Here is a 7232-nt window from a genome sequence, read left to right as displayed (position 1 = left end):
TGTAGAAACTCATTAGCTTTCATATTAAACTAACGTCAATAAAATCTTATGTAAAAAATTTATGCAGAATCTGGAGTATTAAATAAACCTAAAAATATGAAAATCTGTTTTTCAAAAAAAAACAATAGTAAGTCAAAGACAAAAAGTATTCAAGGGTATTGAGGGCAGTTTTCAATTATAGAAATTATAAAATCTGAAGTGAGTTTGAATAAGAGTGGAAACATCATTGTGAGTTAAGAGTTTTGCGAGAAATCTTTATGACTTTTTCACCTCCAATAATATTATTCCACATAAGCAATCTGGGTTTAGAAAACAACATAACACATCTGTCTTACTAAACTTTTACCTATACCTATCTGAAATGATTTTGCTTACCTTTGTTAAAATAGGTTAAATAGATTAGTTTTTGGCTAGACTTTCGCCTATACACTAGAAAAGTACAAATAAAGTCATTATTTAATTATTATTTATAAAAAACAAAAAAATTTGAAAACTTTAACATTTAGGATAGATAAAGCCTAGTAAAATGTACCTTTGTTTACGATGTAGAATCCAAAAATCAAATAATATATATGGTATTCCATTTAAAAAAGCATAAATTTATTATTGATTATTGGAAAACATCGACGAACCTTGTTGCTGAAAAGTTCGTTCAGTCGAGCCAAAATGTGCGACAAAGACGATTTTTACTCGCATGGTGCACGTTTTTATTAATGAAAATTAAAAAATCGCGTAACTGCAGAAAGCAGAAGAAGTTTTTACCAGAACTAAGAATGGAAGACCAAATACTGTTCAAAAACTTTACTCGAGTTAATGCAACCGCATTTGAAAGTCTCATCGTTATGGTTGGACCTAAAATTGCAAAAAAAAATACAAACTTTCGGGAAGCCATGTGCGTGAAAACAAGATTAATGATAACTTTAAGGTTTTTAGCCACTGGAGATTCATATGTCAGTCTAATGTATCTATTTCAAATTTCTAAACAGCTAATTGGTACTATAGTTCCTGAAACTTGCGAAGCCCTTATAGATTCATTGGCAGATCATATTCAGGTAAGAAAAGAAATCAAATTCTTTTTTCTTTATTTAATCAAATAAAAACATATAAGAACGTAATAGTTTTTATGAAATGTCCGTAGAGTTATCCGCTTGGGATCCAATTAGGGCGTCAATAAAGCTATGTTGATTTGGACTATCTTGATCAGAAGGATGTTGAATCTTGTTGATGTATGATAAGGAGATGGAGCTGGTGCGTAAGAGAGCGAACTTGAGACAGGTGATACAGTTGGCAGTGGCAAATTCGTTGTTCTTGGAGTAAACTGCCAGTGTGAATGATAAAGTATTCACATATCAGCATCATGGAGAACGCAATTAATTTTATGTTCTACATCAGCTCGAACAAATGCATCATATGTTCTTAATTTATTTGCCACGTATTCCCTTAAAAGCTATCCCTTACTCTTCGATTTTCTGTAAGTGTTTTTATTGATTTAAAAGCTTCATCCATTGATGATCAGACAAATTTGGGCGCTTTCCCGAGGTTTTTTTTCCTACTGGAACCAACTGCCTTACGGTGTCTCGTTGTGACGGTTCTGATTCTATTCCAATATTATGAGGATCCGAAGGGTTTAACTGCTTTCCAGAACTGTTCTTTCTTATTGTTGCCAACTGCTTCACTGTGTCATGAGAATGAAGAATGCTTGAGGAACCTTCAGTAAGGATGGTTTCTGATGAATCCTCGTATTGCGTGTTTTCCAAGTCCTGAAACAAAATATACATGCCTATAGTATGGGTATAATAATAATATGCAGAGTACATATTTAGATGTTGGGAGGTCATAGGGCACTTAATGAACAATTGCGGCCTTAGTTGGATATCCTTTTTTTAAATAATGTTTTTTTTTCAGTTACCAGATTCACCTGAAGAGTGGCTCAAAATTTCCGATGACTATGAAAACTTATGGAATTTTCCTCAATGCTTAGGAGCCATTTACGGTAAACACGTCGTACTACAATGCCACTTTAGAAGTGGAAGCGAATGTTATAATTACAAGGGCACTTTCAGTATTGCCCTTATGGCAGTAGTAGATGCAAAGTATCGATTTTTATACGTAAACGTGGGATGTCGAGGACGAATTTCAGATGGTGATGTTTTTAAAAATACACTTTTCGCGAGAAAACTAAATGATGGGACTTTAAATTTACCAGCTGAAAAACTCCTGCCAGGACAACAGGACGGAACAACACCTTTTGTATTTGTTTGCGACGATGCGTTTTCTCTACAGGAGAACCTGATGAAACCATTTCCCGGCGAACATTTGACGGGGACGTTCCAACGCTCATTTAATTACAGATTATCGCGAGCAAGACGAGTAGTGGAAAATGCTTTTGGCGTTATGTCGTCTGTATTTCAAGTTTTGCGAAAGCCCTTGCTTTTGCAATCTACTACTGCTGAAATAAATGTTCTTACATGTTGCTACTTACATAATTTTTTACAAAATACTAAAACAATCATGGGCTGTTATGCTCCCCCTGGAACCTATGACAATGAAGATGTTTCATCGGGCATTTTGGTTCATGGATCTTGGCGAAACGAACCAGAACCTTGATCTACATTTATGAAGTTAAATAGAATTGGTAGAAAATCAACCAGAGTAGCACAGGAAGTTCGAGAACAATTTGCACATTATTTTTCAGGCCATTGAAGAGTGCCTTGGCAAGACAGAATGGAATAAAATAATATGTTTCATTATAAAGAAATAAAAAAGATTACTTACTTGTTCTTGAGTATCTCTTGTATGTTTTGGTGTATTCTTGTCTTTTAAAAACATATACAGACACGTATAATTCATTTGTTCCTTGGCCAGATTTTGTGACGCTTTTTGCACATTCCCGTCCAAACTGGGTTTGCAGCACTTTCCATTTCCTCTCAATTTCTTCTCGGGATAGTTCTAGAACGGTCGCTATAATATTGAATGCGTCAGTTCGTTTATTTTTGTTTTTATAAGCTTCATTTTCGGGATTCCATATATTTGAATGTTCCCTTATAAGCTCTATCAAATTTAGAACTTGGTCTTCTGACCAATCGTGCGACATTTTCAAATGAATTGAACGTTACTCTGCCGATGTACCGCTCTCGAATGCCTGAATTAAACTAAACGCATATTGACAAGCTTGCACACGTATACACCGGCGAAACTGTTGACGCACTGTTGGTCAACATTTCCTTTGATGTACCGCCTCGGGAGCGAACATCATGCAACAGTTTGTCAACACTTGAGCAACACGTATAAATTGAGCCAACTCACGAGTTGATTAACTGTGCTCAACAATGTTTGCTTAGTCTGTTTCCGCCTTTAGGTTGCCGTTCGGTTACTTAAACATACGGAAATGCTTTGGTTATTTTCTTAGAATTTGTTCGACAGTTGGCAGCTTTGATAATATAATAATAATAATTGACAGTTTATATTTCCTCATAAGATATTAGATAACACCGCCCAAGAGCATGTATGTTGCATGGAATATTTTTATGATTCTAGGCTTATTTTTAATGCTGATATTAAATAATGTCATCAGTTTATATGTGTCAGCTCTAGTTTTTGAGTTAAAAGGAGGGAGTATTTTTTGGGAATTAAAAATACACTCAACGTACAAACATTTTTAATTACAAGAACTATACACTCAGGAATTTTCTTTTATATGATTTTCTACTAGTTTTGAATGAACTGCTACTCTGAATACTCCAGCAAAAATCGGCCAACATATGTGCATCCCAGCGACCCTGAAATCGTTCCTCCAAGGTTCGAAGATCTTGGTAGAATCGTTCACCCTGTTCTTCACTCATGTCACCGAGATTTTCAGGAAAATGGTGTAAATGGCTGTGTAGGAAGTGCACTTTGATGCTCATGTTACATCCAAGTCGCTGGAAGTGTGACAACATCTCTTCGACGTGCGCAATGTAATCATCACCCTTCCTATTACCTAAGAAATTTTGGATAACCCAAACAAAGGAATCCCATGCATTCTTCTCAATTTCTGACATTGAGCTTGTGAAATTAGGATCGTTTACCAACTTGCGAATTTGTGGACCATCAAATATACCTGCCTTGAGTTTTTCTGAACTTAGACTTGGAAATTTCCTTGAAATATATTTGAAACATTCACCATCTTTATTTAATGCCTTAACATATTGCTTCATTAAACCTAGTTTAATGTGCAGGGGTGGCAATATGATACGATCTCATGGCACTAGAGGTTCATTTATAACATTAAGACTACCTGGAAGTAGTGCTTTCCTAGAGGGCCATTCTTTTTTTGACCAATGTTCTGATTTTGCTCTACTATCCCATAAACACATAAAACAAGGATATTTAGTGTAGCCTCCTTGTTGTCCTAAAAGGAAGTTCACCATCTTAAGATCAACGCAAATCACCCATTTATGATTGTTATATTTGATTTTGTTCATGACCAGTGCTATTGTGGGGTATTCTTCCTTAACTTTAGTTGAATGTGCTATTGGTATGGAGCCTAGTTTATTTCCGTTGTGCAATAGTACACACTTCAAACTCCGTTTTGACGAGTCAATAAATAAACGCCAATCGATTGGTTCATATTTCTGCAAGCCCATGGCAGTCATTAAACCAGAAATATTAGTACAAAATACAAAATTATCCTCCTCAGCGAAAAAGGGAAGTAAGTCTTTTTCTCGAGTGCGGTAATAAGAAACTTTAGTTTCTTTAGTTAAAAGATTTCTCTCTTTTAATCTGGAGGCCAATAATTCAGACGAAGTTTTGGATAGTCCAAGGTCTCTAATTAAATTATCAAGTGCACTTTGATCGAATGGTTTTGGTTCAAAGAGATTTTCTGGAACAAACTCGTCATCGCTCATGCTACTCAGTTCATTCAATTCATCAGAACTTTCTGTAGATGTAGATGGTAATGGTAAAGATGTATCTTTTGAGCTTCTTACAGGCCTCACAGCTGATGTTGATGTGAGGTAAATCCATTTGGAGCGGTTCGTCTTGTTGATTCCTTTTATATTAACAACGTAAAAATAGCAGTCATCGTGATGATTTAAAGGTTCACGCTAAATCATTGGGGATTGGAATTTAAAAGAGAGTCTCTTCTTAGTGGCCCATAAACGTAATTCTTCAACACAATATTGGGCACCCAGCACTTGTTATCTGTTTCCAAAGGAAAACCAAAACACTCTAAATACGCTCGTTTCACAAAGTCTGACATATTCAATCGAAATTTTTGAAAAACATATTCACCACATATATAACAAAAACAATTCGGATCGTTAATGAAGACCCTTCTTAGCGAAGTCATGATGAAAATTACAATAAATTATCTAAAACGCGACTATAATAGATAAAAAACCAAAAATAAAGATAGAAAATATAAACTATATGAATAGCATGCCATAACTTATATCCATAACTAACCGAAAAGAAAAAAATCTAAATTATCCTAGTTTAGTAAATAATAAATTGGAGGCAGGAGAGAAGGAACGATATCAGTTTATGTTTATATTTTTTAATTTTTCAAAGCAAGCAAACCAAACTATGGAAAATGCTAGAAAAGGTTGCCACTGTTTTGATGTTTACTTAACAATCTAAAAACGACCCGGATCCATTGTAAGGGTCTCAGTTTTTGTTGCAATCAGTTTGTCATACGTGGTGTAGTCGGTACCTAAAAACAAACAAAATTTTAAAAAATTGTATTCAGAATTAACCCGGTACAAAAAAACCCTACGTTTCAAAATTAAGCGCCGAAATCAGCTGGTTGCGACCAACGAGACATCGGATTAACCGGGATTTAAAGGTGGAGGATTTAAATGAGCAGCAGTAAATTTACAAAAACTAAACCGCAAAAAATACAAAATTAGGCTAGGAATCTTAGGAAACATCTATTTGACCGAGATTCCACTTTTAAATCCCGGTTAATCGTTAATCAGATGTCTCGTCGCACACAGGCGAATTCTAGGAAAATCCTGGCCAAAATACAAAAATACCAAGTTGGGTTTTTCTTGGAAATTTTGTCACTAATCAACTTTTAAGGAATGTCAAAAGTCCTAATACCCATTTTAGTGCAGGTAGTTTTGACAAATACCTGGGAAAATTAGTTTGAATTTAACGTTTGTTGGGAGCAGTTGGTATTTTTATAAAGTGCTATTTAAAATTCCAGTATCTTTGTGCCCTATTTACAGACAATTGAAGTGTTAAATTTTTTTAGTGAAATATGGAGGCAACTACTAGTGGTAAGTAGATAATTTTATTCTTGTAAACATGGTTATAAATCATTAGAGAAATTAGATATACGTTAATATACCAGGTGCACCCCAAAAAACTACTAAATAAATATAAATATTTATTTCACTAAGAGAAAAAGTAGGACGGAATGTCTTCGCACCTAAAAACAATGGTAGATTATTATAGATCAAAGTGTGTAGATTCTTGCCCAGTTAACAAACATTTGCCACTTTTTGCCCCTTTGTGAAAAAATAATTTTTTTATATTTTATGACACTTAAAAATTAATAAAACCACATATTGTCGGGTGTGCTATTTTTTACACTATTCTTTTGTTAATAAATATTTCTAATTTTTGTGTAAGATAGAGGACAAGGACACTTACAAAAACAATTGGGAATAATTAGGGATTTGTTAGGAATAATTTTTTCAGGTATATTCTATACAGTGTCACAAAAAAATGAAAAAATAATTTTAAAACATTGCAAAAGCAATGAAACATGGCAAAAGCAAATAGAATAAATAAAAAAACAATATTTTTTTACTTATCAATTTTTTTTCGTTGCAGGGTCTCAGACAAAAGTTAAATCTTTAACAAGGAGGCAACTGGTTGACTTCATTCAAAGTGGTCCCTCGCGCGATATTAAGATAAGATATGACTCTTTACGTCAGCAAGTGAAAATGGTAATTGGATGCGAGTCATTATCAGCAGAGGATGTAGACACGATAGATAATTTTATCAAAGTCTATAAAGTAAAATAGGAAAAGTGCGCATTTTCCTTCGATATATGTCCAGATTTGAGAAACAAAATGAAAACTGGCTAACAGGAAGCATCAATTTTTCTTCCAAGGCAGAAATATCGACAGCAGCGACACCTAGTACTAGTGGAAGAAAAAACGTTGACTTTGCAGCCTCAAGTGACCGCTCAAAAAGAAGAAAGACCGAAACTTTACGAAGCACCTTTACGGCACAAGAGTTGA

The sequence above is a fragment of the Anthonomus grandis genome, chromosome 8, assembly GCF_022605725.1.
Source record: "Anthonomus grandis grandis chromosome 8, icAntGran1.3, whole genome shotgun sequence".
Taxonomy (NCBI): Eukaryota; Metazoa; Arthropoda; class Insecta; order Coleoptera; family Curculionidae; genus Anthonomus; species Anthonomus grandis.
The sequence above is the reverse complement of the archived record's forward strand: the minus strand, read 5'-3'. Positions refer to the sequence as shown.